General features: G+C 44.7%; 1 protein-coding gene across 4 annotated transcripts in view; it reads left to right on the top strand.

The window, feature by feature from the left end:
• Positions 1-21,196, top strand: part of LOC107373568 (calcium-dependent secretion activator 1) — a 603,181-nt gene that overhangs the window by 244,367 nt on the left and 337,618 nt on the right. The gene's annotated exons all lie outside the window — the stretch shown is intronic.

The following is a 21,196-nucleotide window of genomic DNA, read 5'->3' as shown; positions in this document are numbered from 1 at the left end:
CTTCTGACTGTTGTTTGTGGATGTCGTTGGTTCCTGCGGGAATGATAATGTACTGTAATGTGTCTCATGTACCATGTTCAGCGCCTACAGCTGAATGAAGATAAGACTGAGATCCTCATCTGTGCCCCAGACAAGCAGGTTCCCAAAGTCAGAGACTCTCTGGGTCAGCTTGCCTCTTACACGAAAACCTCCACCAGGAATCTTGGCGTGACCTTTGACCCAGCTCTCACCCTGGATTCTCATGCCAGTTCTCTTGTTGGTTCTTCCTTCTTCCATCTCAGGAACGTTGCTAAGCTGAGTCCCATTCTGTCCCGCTCTGAACTTGAGACAGTTCTCCACACCTTCATCTCCTCACGCTCACTACTTACTACTACAACCAGGAGCAGACTGGGACAATAATTCAGGCCGGGAATTTTGAAACCATCCCAGGCCACCGCCCAATTTACGCTGAGCACTAAAAGTGAGTCAGGTTGGGCGCCTGCTGATGTAAAAGTGTAAAACAACTAAATGAAAACTCGACATGTGCCCTGATGCTGTGCTCTAAAATATAAATATGTGTGGCCTGCTGCTATAATCTGTACTTATGTTGCATGAACTGAAATTCTATTTTATTCTGTTAAACGTGCCTCCTGCACATTAGATGAAATATGCCAGACACAATATAAGCCAGAGGTGAAGGTTTATGCATTTAACAAGAAATGTCATAAATGATCATCAGGCTGCTGTAAAATCTAATCCAGGCCAGAATTGTCACCTCATCTGTCTCATGATCAGAAGCAGCTGGATGTTTATGACCACAAGGTAAAGCACACTCCTCTTTTGACGTTATATGTCTTGTGTTTGCTCACAATCCATATTTCTGTTTAGAAACCGTTTCTCTGCCATGGATCTACCTGCCTGTCGGAGCGTTTAACCACTGATTGGTCAGCTGATGCTGCTGTCAGTCATCGCGGGAATGTGTACGGTGTGGGGAAACTATTTTATTTTCTCTCCTCTGCCTGAGCTGAAGGTGATGCGCCTTTTGTGCAAAATGCATCCCTTCTAATTTCCCTCTGGGATGAATAAAGTATCTTTGATTTGATTGATTTATGGAGCGCGTGCCAGACTGGATGACTCATGTTAGAGGACACACAGAGATCTTTTCAATAATCTCTGAGATTTTGCCTAATGAATATCCATAAAACGTACAGGTACGCACTGTACCCTAGAAAAAAGTACTGACAGGCTGAAAGGTTATATTTAGAAGTGGCGGCGGTGCTGGTACCGGTCCAAAGCTCTGCTCTCTGTCCCTAAAGGATGACTCTTGTCATCAGAACCTGATCATCATGATCCGTTCCTGACAGCCGCTGTTTCTCCCTCCCCAACCCACCCCACTCGCCCAGCATTGCGCGCTGCGTGATAATTAAACTGGCCCAAAAACTCCACCTTAAACCGGTTCTCCCAACATGATCGCATACAGGCCAGCCTGGACATGCATCTGTGGCCAGAGCTTTCTTCCTTTTTCAATCTCTCCTTTTCTGCTCCACCTTTCCTGGTCCGTCTGGGTCCATTTTGCCTCTGGGGCCAAAGGTGCGGTGGTGCTAGCCGCTCAGGGGTGGTGGGTGTCTGCAGCGCTTTGCCACACCTCGACAACGTGAGAGGAGGGGGTGTCTTTGTGCCCAGTTTGCTCCGTTTGTGTGAGCATCAGGACAGCAAATGCCCTGATGAGCTGCACGGCGGATTGTTTATTTAGATATTACACATCATGACCGGCATTCACTGAGCAGGCCAGTTTAACGGCCATGCCACCGGGAAATCTCCTGTTTCTCCCGATTACCAGTCCGCCACTGACTGTAACTCTCTTTTCACGTGTCTGAGCAGAACCTCCCTGAACCGTCTACAGGTGGTTCAGAACGCCTGTGCTCGGCTTCTGACCAAGTCCTCCAAACACACCCACATCACCCCGCTTCTCCTCCAGCTTCACTGGCTGCCAGTCAGCCTCAGGGTTCATTTCAAGGTCCTGGTTCTGGTCTATAGGGCCTTACATGGACAAGCACCATCTTACATTGGTGATCTTCTTAGTCCCTACACCCCCAGCAGGTCCCTGAGGTCCAGTAATCAAAGCCTACTGGTTGTGCAGCACCAGGCTAAAGGTCAAAGGTGACAGATCATCTGCTGCTGTGGCCCCCAGACTCTGGACCTGTCTCCCCCTGAGCCTGAGATCAGTGGACTCAGTGGTCTCCTTTAAAAAGCAGCTGAAGACTCACTTGTTCAAGCTGGCTTTTGTATGACCTTCTTCACCTCTCTCTCTTTATTCTGCTCTCCCCACCTATTCCACCTTCCTCAGGATCCACCGATTTCCCTCTTTCCTGTTCACTCTCTCTCTTTCTTAACATTTTTTAATCACAATTGTCTATTTTTGGCTCATTTTAAAAATATTTTTAATCATTTTCTAAATTCTTTTTATATTTTTACATTTTTGTTTTTGTGAAGCGCCTCGTGATTTTTATCTTGAGAGGCGCTGTAGAAAAGATTGTTTCTGCTTCTTCTTCTTCATCCAGCATCTCAGGAGGTGAAAGCAGTGCACTACCAACACTGTTTACAGTGTGCTGCTGACCTCTACTCGGGATGTTGTGGATCAGTGGGTGGGATCATTTGAAAACCTCCTCAATTCCACCAACACGTCTTCCAGTGAGGAAGCAGAGTCTGCAGACTTTGGGTTGAACTCTCAAATTTCTGGGGCCAAAGTCACAGAGGTGGTCAAAAAGCTCCTCAGTGGTAAGGCCCCGGGGGTGGGTGAGATCTGCTCGGTGTTCCATAAGGCTCTGGATGTTGTGGGTCTGTGTTTGTTGATGCGGCTCTGCAGTAAGTTGAGCTGGTTTCCGGCGAGGCCATCTTTTTTTTTCCCCAAGATGGCAGCCCTACCAGTCTATTGTTTGTCTGTTGGTCTATAGTTTAACTGTTATACATATTTGTGTTTGTGTGCTCTTATAGTTAATACTCCTAAACCTGTAATATACCTTGAAATACAAAATATCACCACTCATCACCGCCCTGAGTTTGCTAACATTATGTAATACTGTTAAAGTTGGGGATGCACCGGTAAAAGTTAGCCAATACAAGGAACAGATACCAATGCAGTTGCCTGAAAGTGGCTTCACATTTCTGTTCACCTAATATTTTAGTTTTGTGATCATTTCTATTCAGATATTTTACTTTTGATCTACTTCACAGTCTTTTCCTGGTGAAAGCAGAGAAGAACATAAAACCTGTGTTCCAATTCATAGTCTTTTTTTGTGTGATGTAGAAGTATCGGTATCAGTGATCGGTATCGGTGATTGGTATCAGCGAGTACTCAGATCCAAGTATCGGTATAGTATCGGTTTGGAAAAAAGTGGTACTGTTGTGTCCCTAGTTAAAGTTCCTCATGAGACTCTTTGTTCTACCTTTTGGAGGAACATGTGAAGGTTACTGCATGCTTCGAAACAAAGCGTCACCATTTCTCTGTCCTCCTTTATCTGAATTATCAGGCTTAGTCCAACTAATGTGTAATGGCTTTACAGCTTTATCATACCTCTAAATGACTTTCCTGATGCTAGATCTGACACAAAGTGTGGGACACATTCCACTTCTAAACCTTTGAAAAGAGGGTTGATTTTTTTATTGGTACTTATCTCTGGGAACATTCAACCAAAACCAGGGCCAGTCTCTGATTTTCCAGTTAACAAACCTGTTGTCACGTCTACCTTCCTCCATACTAACAGTCTCCTCTTTAGCTTCTAGCATGAAGACAATGACCTTTGATTGCTTCTGCAGTCGTAAAGCTTTGGGATTTTTGCATTTAAACATTCTGAGCCTCCTTCCCAAAAAAGATGAACTGAAAGTTTATGTTCAGACACCTAAACCTGATGTTTTAGTGATTTCAGAGACCTGGCTCAAGAAGTCAGTACCTGACTCTGCCGTGTCTATCCCTGCTTATAACGTATTTCGTCAGGATAAACCAACCAAGGGTGGGGGCATTGCTATTTACTGTAAGGACCATTTGCAGTGTTCAGTCATGTTATCTAAATCCTTGCCCAAACTGAGCTGCTGTTACTAAAAAATAATCTCTCAAAAAACTACTCTTTGGTTGTTGTTGGTTGTTGGTTGTTACAGGCCCTTATCTACCCCTGCCTGTGCCATGTCTCCTGTCAGTGAATTCATTGCCTCTTATACCTCCTCTGAATTCTTGTTATTAGGTGATTTGAACGGGGACATGCTTGAGCCGTCTACTTTCCTGCAACTTCAGCTAGATACCTCTCCCAGCTTGTGCAACCTCCAACTAGATTTACCAAGAAGTCCTTCAGTAATTGCACATTAATTGATATAATTCTCACCAACAGACCAAAAACACATTCATCTGCAGGTTTCAGCCAAAGCCTCAGTGACCATTGTATCACTGCTTTTGTCCGCAACTGTACAAACATTACACAACCTCCCATAATTATCAGTTAAGGAATGCTAAAAAACTTGAATCAACAGGCCTTTTTACATGACTTGGAAAAAGAACAATGGCATAGAATTAACCTCATTCTTACTCATCTTAGGTGTGTTCTTACTGTGTCGTGGTTCTAATTCCATGCTTTCGTTCTTTTTTAAACACAGAAACAGTTTTGTTTACCTGTTTTGTAGCTACAGTTTCGCCGACGGCTGCCGGCTTCTTCAGGCTGACGCTGATGGTGGCGCGTCACTTCCTTCTCCGTTCATCTGCGGGCAGCAGAGGACGTTGTCGCCCTCTGGGACAACACACGGATCATAACCACTGAACAACAAAAATACAAAAGATGGATCAAGGAAGCAATCGAGATAAGGAGACGTGGATGTGGGACCATGAACAGGGACGACGGAGTTTACACGCTGGACCACGCATGGGACTGCATCGTCGGAGAGGGGAGAGCGGGCAGTAGAGGGCGACAACGGCCTCATTCTTACTGTTGAGGATGCTGAGCCACATTTCAAAAACTCCTTTATCTCAAGTCCGCACACATGCCAAATGCAACCAAATCTGAGGACAATGTTGTCTCAGATAAAACTAAAATGGTAAATTCTTTCATTAATCACTTTTTCAAATCCGGTCATGCATTTGCAACAGCTTCACCCATCACTGGGACCGCTGACCTCAACTCAGCTAAATGCAACGATTCCCTCCCCACAACCAATTTCTGTTTTTTCATTCAGTTGTTTCAGGTAAATGAGGTACTTGGCGAGTTACTCGGGTTAGATCCTCATAAATCACTCGGACTGGATACTGCTTTCCCCTTCTGAGGCGCCGAATGGTGGACCAGAATCTCCTCAAAACCGTATGGAAGTCTTGTGCCATGGTCTCACTCCCTTACCCGGGTTTTTGCTTCTGACCTCTACATTCTGCTTGGCCTGCCGGTACCCATTGGCTGCCTTTGGAGTTGCACAAGCCAAAAATACCCTATAGCACTCTTTCTTCAGCTTGACGGCATCCATAACTGTCGGTGTCCACCAGTGGGTTCGAGGATTGCCACCACGACAGGCAGCAACAACCCTGCAGCCTCAGCTCCGGTTGGCCACCTTGACAATGGAAGCACAGAACATGGCCCACTCTAACTCAATGTCCACCGCTTCCCCCCACACATTTTGGAAGTTCTGTTGGAGGTGAGAATTGAAACTTCTTCTGACAGGAGACTCCGCCAGACGTTCTCAGCAGACTCTCACAATATGTTTGGACCTGCCAGGTCTGGCCTTCATATAGGCCTATTTTCACTTCAATGTAGGGCTGGGGATGGGGACCTGGCAGGTGACCAAGGCAATCTTGGCAGCCACCAGGCTTATACAGCACTGGAGGAAACCCTGCCCTTTATGTACATATTCCTCTCGCAAAACTGGCAGAAATCACCCGAAGACATGGTAATTGCTGTGCGAGTAAATGAATGAAACTTGAGCGAGTTGTTGTTTTCGAGATTCACATGGTATACGTCATTTGAGTTCTTACTGTGATTGGCTAAAGCCAAAATATAGTAGCCAGTGCCAGCCGGGTACTACCTTGTGTGTCCTCTAATCAGCTCAAAATATTTTACCAGATAGTCCTCCCTCTTTTAAATGGTTTCTGCTGCACAAAATCCAGATGAAAATGTGTTGACTCGACACGGGGTGAGGCTACACACAGAGATCTCTCTTCTGCCAGGTTAGCAACATGTCTATTGCTGATGCTGATAGTGAGAGTGAGCTGGCTACTATGACTTTAGGCCAGTATGCCGACTCGGCTATCCAAGCCTTATCTGAACAGAGCTCTTTATCCGGCTTCATCAAGGATGTGATGTGGTCTACAACTCCTGACCAAGAGGAGAAAGTCCTTGCTGACCTAGATCAGATTAAAACCTCAACTAGAATTGAAGCTTTTGGTCGTTTCGCCATCCTATTATATCACCTCTAGCAGAATGAGGTGGAAAGCCACAGATGGGCGCAGCAACAAATGGAAAAACTGAGTAAGGGAAAGAGGCACATACATCTCTGTCTGAAGACATTATGGTTTCTGAGAACGAAAAAAACAAGGCAGGGAAGAGGATCACTAAGTTATTAAGTAAACATAGGAATAAAAATGTCTTAAAGCTGATCATGCCCGATGTGCAGTGAAGATAGGAGATCAGGAGAAAGGCATTCTTGATCTGACACAAAAGTTGGAGGCAGCTGAAAAGCAGGCCTCCTCTGCTATTGCGTATCCGCCACAGCTCAACCCAGCTGGACCCAGTCATGAGGGGGCGGTCTCGCTTACCCCTACTCCAGCTGTGTTATCTGCTTCTACAGCTGCTGTCGCTTCTCACACCAGCCCTCTTGTCCCAGCAGTCACAACCACTGATGTGTACAGGATGGCCAGAAACATCACCAAATTTGAGCCGCATCTGGGGGTTTCACATAAAGTTTGTGATAATCTCTGTGACCTTTGCTGTCATTTAGAAAGACACCCTGTAGCCACAGTCCAGGATAAGATCTTCCTGAATAAACTAATCTCTGACAGCACTGTGGGGGAGTTGACTGCCATCGGGATGAAATCAGAAATGACTACACCCCGCCTGCAGATGTCACTAGAGGAAGAATTCATGGGCACAGCTAAAGTAGCTGGCCTGAGATTGGCTATGTCCATCAAACAAGGTCTCTCTAAAGACCCACAGAAATTCTACCTGCGGCTGTTCAAACCTTATTTCGGTTCATAAAATGAAGCGGATGTGGAGGAAGATTAAGGCTTCTTGAGACTTTACATCCTCATTACAGTACCAATGGGTACCTAATGGTACTATAAACATTGATTCTAACTCTATGAAATATCTCAGACAAATGGCAGGAGGCTAAAAACATCCACAGTTTCGTCCTCCAACAACATTCTCCAAACTCCTCCAGGAGGGGGTCATCTTGCTCAGGTGACCGCCGCCCTGACCAATGCTCACCATGCCGCGACCATGCTGGCAACAGCCCTACTCCTCCAAGGTCAAGAGCTGGGTCCAGTAGCATGTCCCAATTTTACCTGCGCTCCTTTCTGAGGTCTGTTCTTTGTGACTTGTTTAGCGCCTCACCAAAGGACAAGGAGGTTCTACCCATGTCTTTTGCAGACTAGGATGCAAGTCCTCCTGCGCCTACAGTTCCTGCACACGACTCGGTCCGTCCACCATCAGTTGAACCTACTCCAATGTCGCATCCCAAGGCACCCATGGCACCGATCCTCGACTATCCTCAGCACCTGTCAGAGGGTCAAGTCATCCTTTCCCGCAGGACAAGCCTGAGAAATTGTCATGTGTTTAACTGGCGGACCCGTAAGAAACACCCAACACAGAATGACACGTTTTAAGGATGTTTATTAAAAGGGGAGAAGCAGAGACTAAATCAGGAGACAGGAGGTCGTTACCAGAAGATCTGAGGTGGGAAATGTCCGATAGGGGAATCCAAATATCCAGGTCGGGGACAGAGCAGAGTCGGAGCCAGAGAATCAGCAAAGAGGCAGTGCAGACAGGGTAATCCAAAAGGTGAGGTCGAGGACGTAGCAGGATCAGAGCCAGAGGATCAGAGAAGCAACGGTGCAGACAGGGTAATCCAAAGGGCGAGGTCGGGGACGGAGTGAGGTTCTGGATCTATGACGGCAAGGTGAGTGACAAGGCTGGAGAATTTACTAGCAGAGCGTTCAATAATCTGGCAGGAAACTGGTGCTGGCTGGTGAATATATAGCTGGGGGAGCAGGTGTGTGTAATGAGCTGATGGCAGGAACAGGTGAGATGGATGAAGATGATGAGGTGCTGACTGGGGTTGTTGTGGAAACAGGGCATGGCAGGAACAGGAACATGACAGCACCCCCGCCTCAAGGACCGGTACCAGCCGGTCCACCAGGCTGGTCAGGATGGGTCCGGTGGAAGTCGCGGACGAGGGACCCATCGAGGATGTCCCTGGTGGGGATCCAGGAACGCTCCTCAGGGCCAAACCCCTCCCAGTCCACCAGGTACTGAAGTCAACAACCCCAGCGCCTGGATCGTAGGAGCCACCTGACATCCCAGAGCGGCCCAACCCCACCAGCCGGGCGGGCGGAGGGGGCCCGGAGGTGGGCACAAGTGCCGAGGAGACGAAGGGCTTGATCCTGGAAACATGGAATGTGGGGTGGATGCGAAGAGGTCTGGGGAGACGGAGGCGGACTGCCGCAGGATTGATGACCTTGTACACTGGGAAGGGTCCGATGAAACGAGGAGCCAGCTTATGACAACCCACCCCTTAGGGGAACGTCCTTAGTAGACAGCCAGACCCGTTGCCCAAGACTGTAGACAGGAGCAGATATTCGGCGACGATTGGCAGAGCGTGAGAAGATGGCCGATGAGCGGACGAGGTTCCTGCAAGCCACCTGCCATGCTCGATGACATCTAAGGGTGGCCGCCCGGGCCGACGGAACCCTAGACACATGGTCCTGCATGGAGAAGACGGGAGGTTGAAACCCGTATACAGCATAGAAAGGGAACACACCTGTGGAGCTCGATGGAAGGGAATTGAGGGAATGTTCCACCCACGGCAGGTTACGGAGGTAGAATCATCCTCACAGAGCACACGAAGCCTGGTCTCCACCTCCTGGTTGATTCTTTCCGATTGTCCATCAGTCTGGGGGTGAAAACCAGATGAGAGACTCGCTTGAATGCCCAGACGAGCACAGAACTCTCTCCAGAAGCCAGAGGCAAACTGAGGTCCTCAACTGGAAACAATGTTCAAGGGCAGTCCATGAAGGCAGAAAACCTCCTTAGCCATGATGTCGGCCATGTCCTTGGCAGAAGGGAGTTTCCTGAGGGGAACCAGATGCGACATTTTCGAAAAACGGCCCACAATGGTGAGGATTATCTTTATAGGTCAGAAGGGGGAAGACCCGTAATGAAATCCATGCTGAGATGAGACTAGGGACTGCGAGGAATAGGCAACAGGCATAACAGTCCTGCTGAGGGTCTGCGGGAAGTCTGGGCTTGGGCACAGGTAGGACAGGCTTAAACAAACTCCTTAATGTCTTTCAACAGAGTAGACCACCAGAAGTGTTTTGTAGACGCCTGGATGACAATAAAGATTGGAACTATGACAAAAGGTGAGTACCTGGGATCGAAGCGATCAGGAGGACACTGGGAAGGTACAGGATGTTGTTGATGGGCCTGTCTGAGTGATTCTCCAGTTCCAGTCTAAACACCCAAGAAGAACTTTCTGTGGGAGGATCAATGAGTCATGGTCCTGGACCTGGTCAGATACTGAGGGTTCCATTGATCTGGACAGGGCGTCAGGTTTTGTGTTCTTCTCTCCTGGGCGATAAGACAAAGTAAAGTTAAATTGACTAAAGAATAGGGCCCACCTGGCTTGTCGAGAGTTGAGTCTTTTCGCTGTCTTGATGTATTCCAGATTCTTATGGTCGGTCCATACAATGGATGGTGTGACAGCCCCCTCCAGCCATTGTCTCCATTCCTCCCATGCAAGTTTTATGCCCAAAAGCTCCCGGTCTCCGACATCGTAGTTACGCTCTGTGGATGAAAGGGTATTGGAAAAAAATGCACAGGGATGCCCTTTATCGTCCTGGGCCCTCTGACTGAGGACAGCCCCAACGCCGAAAGCCGAGGCATCTACTTCAACAAAGAACTGTCTTGTGGTATTGGGGGTGTGCAGGATAGGAGCAGACGTGAACATGTCTTTAAGTTTTTGAAATGAGTCTTCAGCTGACTTATTCCAATGGAAACTGACCTTGCTGGAGGTGAGGGCATGAAGAGGTGTGGCGATCTTACTGTATCCCCTTATGAATCTGCGGTAGAAATTGGCAAATCCAAGAAACCATTGAAGCGGTTTACGGGTCGTGGGGATGGGCCAGTTGACAACGGCAGAAGTTTTGGCAGGATCCATGGCAATCTGATTGGGAGAGATGGTGAAACCAAGAAAAGAGACAGTGGTACGATGAAATTCACACTTTTCTGCTGTAACGAACAGGCTATTCTGGAGGAGGCAGAGAAGCACAGCTTGTATGTGTTTCTTGTGGGTCTCTGGATCAGGAGAAAACACTAAGACGTCATTGAGATATACAAACACAAAACTTCCCACCATGTCTCTAAGAACGTTGTTGATGAGAGCCTGAAAAACAGCTGGGGCATTAGTCAGACCAAATGGCATGACGAGATACTCATAGTGTCATGTGAGGGTGTTGAATGCCATCTTCCATTCGTCGCCTTCATGCATGCAAACTAAATGATAGGCATTGCTTAAGTCCAGTTTCGTAAATATTCGGGCTCCTTGAAGAGTGTCAAATGCGGCTTTTATGAGAGGTAATGGATAGCGGTTTTTTTATGGTGATATCGTTAAGGGATCCGTAGTCGATACAGGGTCTGAAGAATCCATCTTTCTTCCCAACAAAGAGAAAACCCACACCTGCTGGAGAGGATGATGGTCGGATGAGACCCAGGGTCTTGGCTGTGTTGTAGTCCATGAACTCTGTGTCTGCGCCAGAATCAATAAATACTGGAAGCTTAGTCTCCTGGTTTGCGTGAGAAAAGATGGCTGTGACCAGGGGTCTGGTCGAGGACTTTGGATTAATCCGACCCAGTAGATGCCTCTGTTTATCTACTGGGCTGCCCTTTTAATGGGCAGTTCCGAACCATGTGCCCTGAATTGCCACAATACAAACAAAGATTCAGGTTTCTTCTTCTGGTCTTTTCTTCTGGTGATAACTGCGACCTGCCGATTTGCATGGGTTCCTCAGTCTTGTTGCTGGGAGTGGAGGAAAAGCCACCAACACGCAGTAACTCCACAGATGACGACTGTCGGGCAGGACGGTAGGAGGTAAACGGAGGCTGAGTCATGCTCCTGTTTCTCCTGTCTCTCCTGTATTCCATGAGCCGGAGGTCAATTCTAGTAGCGAGGTCCTCCAATTCTACCAAGGTCTTGGGAAATTCTCGGGTGGTCATTTCATTCTTGATACTATCAGAGAGACCTTGATAGAACATATCCATAAGGGCAGGCTCATTCCAGTCACTGACTGCGGCAATAGCATGAAAGTCAATGATATATTCTGTGACCCTCCTATTACGTCCACAAAAATAGACAATAATGAACAAGAATGTTGGCAAAAGGAGATCTGAGGCACTCAGGAGGTACAAAAATAAAAAGCCTTTATTAGTACATGTCTTAAATAGTTAAAAACATCAATGCCAACGCGTTTCAGCCCACAGGGCCTTCGTCAGGGCTCAAAATGTTTGTATGTTCACTCACTTTCATGTTAAAAAGGCTAATCAATGACACCTGCTGAAGTTGGGCAGGTAGACAGCATTCTGATTGGATGACCAGTATAACACAAAAAACTTTTAACATCTAAACAGTCATATTGTAAGGATGAATACTTACAAATATTAAATTTCACTTATAGAATTTGAGAAAAAAATATAAATATGGTACACAAATGGTAAGAAAACATGAGATTATAAATAAGGAGTGAAATCTAATTCTCCATTAAGACCTGGGAAATTAGTAGCTTTTGGTGTGTAAATCCAAAATTATTCTCTTTGCAAGAGTTTTTTAAGCCTATCTCCTCCTCTAATTGAATTTTTTATATGTTCAATCCCTGTGATTTTAAGAGAGTTACAGCTTCCATGATTTGTGTCTTTATAATGCACTGCCATAGGATATAGAGGATTACCAGATCTGATTGCTTGTTTGTTTTCTGCAAGTCTTGCTTTTAACTTACGTTTAGTTCTTCCTATATAGAAGCAACCACATGGGCATTCTAGTCTGTAGACCACGAAGTATTGCAATTGATAAATATATTAATGTAAAAAATACGTCCTGTGAAAACATCAGCAAAACAGTTAGTATTAGTTATGTTGTTACAGTGAACACAATTTCCACATTTATAGTTGCCTTTTCGAGTTGATAACCACGTTTTTGTTGCTGTGGGGAAGGTGACTTTGAACAAGCTGTTCATTTAATGTTGGGGCTCGTCTGAAGCTGATAGTAGGAGAGCTTCCCTAAGAATACTGTCGCTTTTCAGTATGTCCCAGTTTTTTGTAATTATTTGTTTGATCTTGTTGGCTTGATCACTGAATTGTGCAACAAAATAAACTCCATCTGATCTTTGTTGGTTCTTCTCTTTGGGAACCAATAGTTGTTCTCTTGGCAGGCTTTTAGTCTTATTATACGCTTTGAGTGTAGTTCTTTGCTGGTACCCTCTTGTTGTAAAGCTGTGGCCCATAACTGTAGCATTTCTTTCAAATTCTTCTGTGTCACAAATACGTCTAAGTCTTTAAAACTGAACAGTAGGGATGTTGTTTATTAACCATGATGGATGGAAACTGTCTGCTCTGAGGATTGTATTACGGTCAGTAGGTTTTCTAAAAATAGAAGTGTGTAAATCTCCACTATCATATTTTGAGATTTTTGTGTCGAGGAAATTAATTTCAGATGAGGAGAAGTCTAGGCTAAGTTTCAAACTTTTGTTAGTATTGTTCAGATATGAACGGAATTGAAGTAGTTCTGACTCTGAACCAGACCACAGCAGAATAATGTCATCAATGTATATATATATATATATGTATACATATATATATATATATATATATATATGTGTGTGTGTGTGTGTGTGCAGAGTCTGACGCAGTGTTGGAAAGTTGTGTGGTTGTGCCATACAGGTGTAAAGGTACAGAAGCAGGTAAAGAGGAAAGGAAAATATAGATACATGTTAAAAAAGAAGAAAGAACTAAAAAGACAAGGTGAAGGGGTGTGAGGTGGTGATGAACAGGTGATCTCATCATCTAGAATACGGATTTAGCAGCTGTTTAATCCTGACGTGATCAAACCCAGTGAATCCTGATAAGAAAAATAAATGTCTGACCTGATGTTGGGCTAATACAGCCAGTCAGTCACTCCTCGCTCCTTGTAAAGTTTATTGTCCACATAAAGCTTATCCACCGAGAGGACAGCCCTCTTCCCAGCCTGGATAAACTTTTTGCGCAGCGGAAAGGGGACTCTGCGCTGATCCAGGATTTCCTTAGGGAACTGATCATTTACACTTAAGTCTTTCCCTTTGAGCTCACTTCCGTGACTTTTAACAAGATTCTTCTGCTTGAAATGTTCAAATTTAGCCACGATGGGACGAGTTCTTCTGCTTTCCACTCTTTTAGCTCCAAAGCGATGTACCCGGTGAAAGGTGATGTTTTTTACCGTTTCTTCAGGTATCTTCATTTGGGTCTGGAGAAAGTTTTTTATTGTTTGCTCGCAGTTCTCCGTCCCTCCCCTCTGCTCTGGCAGGCCTGCGAACACCAAATTATCCCTCATGCTACGGGCCTGAAGGTCCAAAACCATCTCCTTCAGAATCGTGTTGTCCTGGGTGATCCGCGTCATTCCCTCTTCCAGGGAAGAAACGGGCTCCTGCAGAGACGCGTTCTCAGCGGCGAGCTGCTCAACCTGCTCTTGGCTGAACTCCAAAGATGTTCGGAGGTTCTGAAACTCCTCGTGTACAACCTCAAGCAGATAAAGTCGCCCCTCAAATCCCAGAAGCCGTTTATCTATAGAATCTAATCATTCTAATATGTGCTTACGGGGAGATGAGGCCTCAGGCGAGTCCTGAGGACGGCTCCTCTTGGTCCCAGGTGTTTCAGGCTCAGCTGCTGATTTCTTCAGACCCATAACGAAAAACTCAAAAACTCAGTCAATATAGTTTTGTAAACCTTCTAAATTTTCTCCACTTACCTCCAGGTTGAGTGAGTTATACTTACAAGATTATTTTTTGCGTTGTCAGTAGATAAATTAGGCGAAAATTTATCTTAATTGTTTGTGGATGTTTGTTAACGACCTGCCTCAGCTTCAAACTCCGGTGTATCCGGTGATCGGTCGTCAGCGCATGCTCACAACCCAATCTCCACTGAATTTCTACCGTCTTTGGCCGAAGAATATCGGAATGCTTCTTCTTCTTTTCCAGAGAGCGTATTATGAGTGGCAAAGTCATGTCACGTGACTTACTTATTGACATCACATGAACTGTGCGCGCCTGTGTGCACTGGAATTCTATTTAATCTGAACATGCGTAATAAACGGTCTGTTCTCTGTTCACCAGACCAAAAGGAGAACGATGAGGGTCTGTGTTCTTTCTTCCGGTCAATATTAGCAGCTAAAAGGCTCAGCTAACCTCTTTGGTAGCAGGTTACATGTAGTAAGGATGACTAACAACATGTTATGGGTCCAGTCATACCGGCCAAAGGTCGTTTATGCTGTTATTCGACAGTGACAAGAGGAACTGAACCGTCCTCGCTTCAAATGGCTGGTGCAGAAAGAGTTACTGATTACATAATCTGAGCTGAAGCTATATTCACGTCGTTAAAAAGAGCAAAAGAAAGATTCAGTGATGGACTACAGATAGCCATGATGGTAAAGGGGCTGCCTGAGTCATATAAACCATTTGTCGTGTATGTCACCCAGACAGAATACACTATAAAGTTCAGCAAGTAAAACGAAACTGAGAAGTTGTGAAAGCTCTATGAGAAGAGTGACGCGAGTGTAGTGGAAGACCACATGATGAAAACAAATTGGACCACAAGATCAATGGGAAGACAAAGAGAAAAGAAAGTGAACTGGCTGATGATGACTGTTACACATGCGGCAAAAAGGGACACATGGCCAGAGAGTTCCCAGGCAAACCGAAAGGAGCAACGGTGGAACTTAACACACTGAGGAAGAGGGCTTGGTGGTCGTGGACGAGATGGTGACTACATGAGGAAAGCAAAAGAAAGCAAGAAGGCAGAGACCACATCCTTTTGTTTCTTCAAAATGAGTGATTGCTCCACACAAAAGGAAAATATGAGCAGTCTTGCCACCACTCACATGATTAACGATGCCTTTAAGTTCAAAACAGTGGACAAGAACTTCAAATCAGAGAGTCACGTGGTCGAACTCGCAAACAGAACCAAGGTGAAAGGGATGGTGGAGATGAAAGGAGATGCTGATGTCTACATATTGGACAGCAAAAAACGACAGGTGAAGACAAGACTAAAGCAGGCACTTGACGTCCCATCGTTTCCACAGAACATTTTCTCAGTCAAAGCAGCAACAGCTAATGGGGCCGAGGTGCATTTTAAAGATGGAGATAGCTGGTTGTTAAACAAAAATGGCATAAGATTCATAATGTCTGCATATGGAAAGCTGTGTTATTTAGACACTGTAGAAAGTGAAAACGATGATGACATGTATAGTTATGACACTCAGACCTGGCATAGGACAATTGGCCATTGTAACCTAGATGAAGTTTCAAAATTAGAGAAGGTAGTTACAGGCATGACCATAAAAGGAAAATGTGAAAGGCCAGATCACACTTATGAAATCTGCATTCAAGGCAAGTTCTCACAAAGTAGGAACAAACAGGCAGACGTTAATGCTGAAACTGTGCTAGAGCTGGTACACACTGATGTGTGTTTTTCTATTGAACCAGTAGAGAAAAATAAGTGCAAATATGCTATAACGTTTACTGATGAGTGGCATGATGTTTCCATACTTTTTAAGAGTGACACATTAAAGGCTATAGAAGGGTTCATAGCAGACAAAGCTCTCTAGGAAGCATGAAATGTTTAAGATCTGATAATGGTACAGGGTTTACTGGACAAGTTTGTAAGGAGTAATGGGATAAGGCACGAGACTAGTGCACCCTACTCACCACACCAGAACAGAACTGCTGAGAGAGACGACTCCTGTCATGATTTGGCACTATATAAATAAACTTGAATTGAATTGAATAGAGATTGGAGAACCTTATTTGAGATGTCACGGTGTATGCTGTGAGAGAGTAACATCCCAAAATATTTATGGACGTTTGCTGTACAAACAGCAGCACAAATCTGCAATAGGTGTTATACTGTAGTAGGCGATATCAGCAGACACCCTACTATGTGTTTACCAGAAAGACACCTGATCTGTCCAACATGAATGCTTTTGGTTCCGCAATGTTATGTGTATCAACCATCGACATATAAATATTGGACAATGGGTTTCCATAGAATCCAATAACACGTTTTTGAGCTAAAATGGGAGGTGGCCACCACCGCCATTTTGACCGTGTCACAGGTTCCGTCAAGCCCAGACAATTCCATAAAAGGGAAGAGAGGAGGAGCTGAGGGTGGGGCTGTAAGGCTGGGATCAACTGACGACACCCGGTTGAACTAGCTACAAGCTAACCTGAAGCTAACCCAAAGCTAACGCGGAGGTGGGAGCTAAGCTAACGGAGGTAGCAACCTAGCTACAACCGGAGTTAACTGTGCATAACACCAGAGCTTCTGAGTCAGAGATACGCCGGGCTGACCGCTGGGTAAAACCGGGGGGAACACAGAGGTCTCCGAGACCTCCGCAAGCCGGCAGCCGCACAGCAGACAAGCGCCGCTGCGATCTGAGATGCGCAGAGCTGCCGCTGGAGAGAACCGGGTGGAAAAGTTTCCATGCCAGAGCTCCACAAGCCGGCAGCCTGCACAGCAGACAGAAGCCGCGATCAGACAGAGATGCGCTGAGCTGCGGGGAGGGGAGAAAACATGGGTCTCCCGAGAGCTCCACAAGCCGATAGTGGGAACCCAACTCCACCAACATGTTATATTTCAACCCATTTTCTAAAGTGCAGCATTATGTTAAATGCACTGGGTTTTACCCTATTACATTTAAATTTCATGGTTAAACAGTACATGTTAAAATCTAAGCTCAGCTCGGCAGTGACCTAAAATACATAAATATAATTTTACTTACTGAAAAAAATGAAGTGGAGACTCCTTGGACGCTCTATTAGTGCAATTAATGCCACAGCAAGTCATTTTGTCCAACAATTGCACAAAAAGTATCCCAAAAAGAACACACAAACGCTACAACTAATGGTCTAAGTTGAGAGACTGAAAATGACAGAACAGTTTCCAAGCCAGACCGAGGCTCTACTGAGGCCTTTCCACGGAGCTAGCTCTGCGGTCACGTGGGTCTGATGCTCATTAATTATACAGAATTTTAGGCTTTTAATACACTTAAACAGAAAAGTGAGAAAAAAATCACCCCCCTCAGAGTTGTCATGAGTGTAAACTAGATCATTTAAACCTAAAACATGTTTTGGAACCAGGCTGTAAACATGTTTATTTCTGCTGTGAAATTGGTATTTTTAACATGGGAGTCAATGAGGATTTGCTCGCTTCTGACACCAGCCCCTTGTGGATGAGGGTGGAACAGCAATTTATTTCATTTCCGGGTTTGCTTCAATTTTCCCCCCGCATTGTGGGGGCTAGGTATAAACAAGATAAAAGGAAACTGGATTCTAGATGTGAAAAAGGAATTTCCATAGGCTATGATAAATACAGTCCTGCCTGTAACTCCTAAAACATAGGCTTGTGAAATGTATTACCAGAGACAGTGCAGGTAGTCAGACTCAAACAGAGAGGGGCATAAGAAACGACATTGAGACGTACGAAAACACGCCTACAAAGGGGAACATTCAAGAGAAAGTAATACTCGAGGAGGCTGAAGAGACAAATGCTGAGGAGGTGACTGAGCCAGGATCTACTCAAATAGAAAATGCACAAGAGGAAGAAAAGAGATAAACTACTGGACAAAGAAAAGCACCTGACTATCTAAAGGACTACCTGTGTAAAACTGACAATGTAGATTATTTCTATAGAGCGGTTTAATGTGTACCTAAAACTTATAAAGAGGCCGTGGACTCTTAAGAAATCAAAACAAGGAAAGAGGAAATAACATCTTTAAAGTAAAATGACACTTTTACTTTATTACCACTACCTGGAGGCAAACAAGCAGTGGGAGGTCATTGAGTGTATGCAGTAAAAGAAAATCTGCTTGCTTCCTGGTGCCGTGGCAGATTCTGGATCCGGCGGTTTCGTGGCTCGTTCCTGTTGCCGGCTGCTTATGGGAATAGCCAATCATCCCCCTCCTTTTCAGAGCGGTAATCAGAGACAAATTGACCCGCTCAATAGCCAGAGCTCCATCTATTACTGGAGGTTCTACTTAATCTCTAAAGTGGGGGCTGGTCAATGCTAGATCAATGGCTAAAAAGATGTTTATCATGAATTATTTTTTGATTACACATGGCCAGGATGTCTTCTGTGTAACAGAGCCATGGATTCTACCTGGTGGGTCCTCTGTTTTGAGTGAACTAGTCCCAGCTGGATGTGCTTTTATCAATGTTCTGTGAGCTGCAAGGCGTGGTGGTGGATTAGCCATCATTTACAATGCTAATCTCAGGATTCGACACTTCCAGCCCTGGTCCCCTGTTACCAGCTTTGAACTGAGTATTTGAACTTGGTCACCAAAACCACTAAACTGCGCTGTGGTCTATCAACCCCGAGGTACAGTATGGATTTTATGCCGGAGTTCTCAGATTTTTTATCAATCTGTGCTTCTTGTTATGGTGAGATAATGTTACTTGGTGACCTTAATATTCACGTGTGTTGCCCTGGAAAACCGCTGTTTTCTGACTTAATGAATTTAATGAAGTATTTCAGCCTTACGCAAAGGGTCCACGCATCCACACAGGTATGTGGTCACACGTTAGATCGGGTGGTGTCGCTTGGATGCTTTGTGGCTAACCTAAGCATTACTGATGGGAGTTTTCTCAGATGGCTAGCCAATATTATTTGAGACAATGCAGTACAATAGTTTGGTGACATCTGTTGTCCCTATTAGTCATAGTCGTCTTATGAAGTCAGACATCGCTGGACAATTTTCTTCGTTAATTGGTGAGGCGCAACCTGAGTTATCGGACTGGTCTGCAATGGATGGACTACTCTCTTATTTTAATGGGACCTGTAAGGTCATTCTTGGCACAGTTCCTTATCAATTTGCATTCTGAAAAAAAGATGGTTTATTGGGAGATAAAAAATGATGGTTTATTTGAAAATAAATAAATACATTTCTAAATAATTTGTAATTTCAAGTCACATTCCTGAATTTTTTTTAAACAATAACAAAATTCAAGCAGGCAGAAAAAAATACAATAAAAATACTCATTGGACATTAGTTGCTAACATGTTTAAATAAATCATGTCAAAACATAAAAATTTGATCATTATTTTATCATATTTCTAGCCAAAAACATTTTTTTTTTTCAGAAGAAACACAGATTAGAAAGGTGTTCACATTATTAATGTTGTTGCTTATAATTCTAATAGTTACATCTGAAATTTGCATTTGGGATGACTGGACTGAATTAAGATGCACTATCACCACCAGGGAACCCCAAATAACCATTCTTATGCTTCACACCAACAGACCGGTAACAGCAAAATTGTTCCAAAAACATGCCTAATATTCACCAATATATGCTAATTCAGCATGAAAAAAACAAAGCTAATTTCATGAAGTTAGAAGCATTAACTCAGTCCTACCTTTGCTGGTTTAGGGTTGTAATAATCTGTTTTAATGTACAATAATCCATGTTTTTACATGCAGGAAAGTTCAAAAGTCTCAGGTGTCACATTCCAACATTTACGGTTCTTCATCATAAATAAACTCCATGAGGTGTGCTCAGCTGCTCTACTACAACACAGGACGGTGAACTGTGGAGAATTTCTGGTTCTGTCCTGACCTGAGCTGAGACTCTGCCCTGCCGGTCTCCTGCATGTGTCTTCTTGGGCGTTATGCCCCTCCGGCCAAAGGCTCTCCTATTCTTTGTATTGGAGGAGGGTTCCAGAACGCACGCGCCAGTTAGCATGTTTATGTTTTGTGATTCTTCCCCTTCCAGCGAGACTGCTGGGGCAGCACCCTTGTGGCCCCTGTAGATGAGCCGCCACGGTCAACTATAGTTTTAGAGGCTACAAATTATATTTATTTGTAATTCACGATGGCCACCCCTCTGGCCCTGGAATCGAACATTGAATGGAACGTCTGTCCCACCCATGGACATCTGAGCTTAGCATGGTCCTGTCTCTGTAGATGAGTCTCTTGTAAAAACATCACATCACCTTCTTAGCATTTTAAATGAGAGAATATGTCAGATCTTTTAACTGGGTTAGTCATAGCTCTCACATTCCAAGTCAAAAATCTGACACTACCATCTTCTGAGAAACAACTCAAAAAATAGCCATAACTAGTAAACAAAGATGAAATGACAAAAATAATCAAATCACCTTCCCTCTAGTTGTGTGACAACTAGAGGGACTTTGAAAAGATAGTCACACATTTACCTCACCACAACAATCTTCAGATCTGAGTCCAGTAAGGCTCCAGACAGCAACACCAACTGTGTCGCTAATTTGGAACCATGGTTTTGATATAATCCTCAGCGTCCTTTGGTGAGATGAAATCACGTTGCACTCCTTGGTACGTGATGCAAAGATTAGCCCAATGAAAATATCAAACCAAATTCCTTCAATGCTCTGATGTAATCACCAAATGTCGTTGGAGGCTACACAAGCCCAGGCTATCTTGGTAGTGTGCTCAAGGAAAACAGATACTATCACATTGCATATCCATATTTGTCGCAGCTCCCTGGCTTTCAGAAGAATCTTGGCAGTGTCCACATAGTAATGTCACCAGAAGATTATGGCATGAGGGCACCCCCTGGCAGCAGGTCTGGGGGCCAACGACCGATGAAATCTGTCCACCAGCGATTCCTTCTCAAGTTGAAATGCCTCCATCAAGAGCGTTGACACATCTGCAGCAGTTAAAACATTGTCCTCCGGTACCCCAATGATGGGTATGTTATTACGGC

The sequence above is a fragment of the Nothobranchius furzeri genome, chromosome 3 (assembly GCF_043380555.1).
Source record: "Nothobranchius furzeri strain GRZ-AD chromosome 3, NfurGRZ-RIMD1, whole genome shotgun sequence".
In the NCBI taxonomy this organism is placed as follows: Eukaryota; Metazoa; Chordata; class Actinopteri; order Cyprinodontiformes; family Nothobranchiidae; genus Nothobranchius; species Nothobranchius furzeri.
The sequence above is the reverse complement of the archived record's forward strand: the minus strand, read 5'-3'. Positions and strand labels throughout refer to the sequence as shown.